General features: G+C 33.0%; 1 pseudogene; it reads right to left on the reverse strand.

Annotated features, from left to right (window-relative positions):
• Positions 1-1880: 1880 nt before the first annotated feature.
• Positions 1881-1999, reverse strand: LOC120591382 (uncharacterized; annotated as a pseudogene).
• Between the last annotated feature and the right edge of the window lie 302 nt (positions 2000-2301).

A 2301-nucleotide genomic window follows, 5' to 3' on the forward strand; every position in this document is an offset into this window, starting at 1 on the left:
TGTGCTCTTACTTCATCTTGGTTTTATTGTTCTCTCACCACAAGATACCTTCCTTCACTCTTTCAAATTGAGTTTTGTATTCATTAAAGAAGACAAGAAAAAGAAAAAGAGGGGATACAAGATAGTACAGAAAAATGATAAGAACCCAGTTGAGAGGTAGCAATAAGTGGGACCATGCTGAAAAATACTTGGAGAACACTTCACTGGAAACAAGAAAAACAGAACAAAATCTAAGACTAAATTAAGAGTGGCAGATTTTCCTAAATATGAAAAATAATAGTGGAGCTTCACTTTATTTCATTCTAAAAATTATTCAGAGTCTTATGTTCAATTCTAGCACCATGTTTGAAGAGAGGCATTGACAAAATTCCTGAATAGAATGGAGCTGGGTGTATTTGCACAGTGCCAATTGAGTTTGACAAGCAGGAAAGTGATGTTTGCAGAACAGAGAAAGAATATTTGAAGTCCAGAGTAGTTGATTACACAGACGACCCCAAGAACCAAGATGAATGAGGCTGTACATATGAGATGCACCTTTCCTTTGAACTTTCAATATTGGAATATTGCTTTGACTGTTCTGACATAGTACAATCATCCCCAACGGTCTTTAAAAATTCCTATTAGAATTCATAGGCTAGGAGGCTGGTAAGCAATTATTGGCATCTTGTGATAATTTTCCTGACAATTCTGCAACCCTTATTCGCCTGCCCAGCCATGTGTCCCCATTCAAAGTCCATTACTTTTTTCCTGGATAATCAGTTAATAACTTGCTTCCTGTATCCAGCCATTTGTAAACTTTCTCATCTGATATCATTTAAAATTCAGTGGCACAGAAATGGTAAAGTATCTATACATTTCGTAAAGTTACTTTAAGAGAATTTTAGTAATCTTATCAAAGAAAGTGTCGGTATTAACAAACTCTCTGATGATAAGACGTATCTGATATGTTTGACTCAGGATAGAAATTTTAAGAGACACATTGACAAATTAGAATGTGTCTGGGCGGGGGGTGGATAGAAAGATGGTAAAGGGGGATAGAAAGACGACATAAAAGAAATGACTGACATGTTGGGAATATTAACCTTGAAAAAGGCCACATCTACATGGCATTAATAGCATTATTCAAATATTTGAATGCCTCTCCCACAGAAGGGTCAGTGAACCCCATTCTGTTACTTCCTGGTAACATACTAAGAATAATAGTTGAACGTTATAAAAGAAAATAAATTTGGCTCAGAATAAGGAAGTTGTTTTTAACAATTATGATTTTCCACAAGTAGAACATTTAGCCTTATGAAGGAGTAAGTTCAGTAAAAGTTCAAAATTTTAGCCATTGACCAAATTATTATATATGCAAGATTATGAGGAACCGATTTTAAAAGGATTATAAAAAGGATTTTGAAGCATCCATTATTATATATTTTATTCTTACTATCACTCCATGAAATAGGTATTAGTATTTCTATTTTATATAGAGAAAGTGAGACACAGAGAATTTAAATAACTAGACAAGTCCATACAGGTAACAGGGAGTAGAATTTGGTTTCCAGTTGAGTCCTTTGTGACCACAAAGCCCTTCCTTTAAAACCATGTGTACAGCACTGGAAAACCAGAAAGTAAAGAAGCGAAATGTCAATAGCAGTTTTATCTGAGTTGTGAAATTAAGAGAGAAAAATTATATATATAAATATATATGTATATATATGTAATTATATATATAATCTTTCTTAACCTATATTTTTTTAAACTTGACATAACCAACATTTATTAAGTTAAATAAAATTATGAATATTTTTTTTTTTAGGTGAAGCAACCCTTGGTTGACCTCACAAATTGCAAGGACCTTGTCAGTTTACAATCCCTTATTTTTTAATTTTTTACGCCTACAGCACCTGGTCTTCCTAGGAGGTCTCCCATCCAAGTACTAACCAGGCCCAATCCTGCTTAGTTTCTGAGATCAGATGGGATCGGGCTTGTTCAGGGTAGCATAGCCATAGACAAAATTATGGCTATTTTATGTTTTTAAGCAAAAAATGAGAACACTATTTTCAATGAATCTCTTCTAATCACACATTTTGTTTTTATTTCAGGACTCTATGATTATTTTAAATTTTTTATTTAGAAATAATTTAAGAGAAAAATAGCAAGATTCAATGAAACAACTCCGTATATCATGAGTTTCCCATTATCATTTTATCATATTTATTGTCTCTCCTCTGTTAGTATGTATGTGTTTATATCACTATCTCTAAAATTCTACTCTAACACAACAGGATTCATTCAGGCTTTCCATCTTTCTAT

The sequence above is a fragment of the Pteropus medius genome, unplaced genomic scaffold (assembly GCF_902729225.1).
Source record: "Pteropus medius unplaced genomic scaffold, Ma_sr-lr_union100, whole genome shotgun sequence".
NCBI classification, from domain to species: domain Eukaryota; kingdom Metazoa; phylum Chordata; class Mammalia; order Chiroptera; family Pteropodidae; genus Pteropus; species Pteropus medius.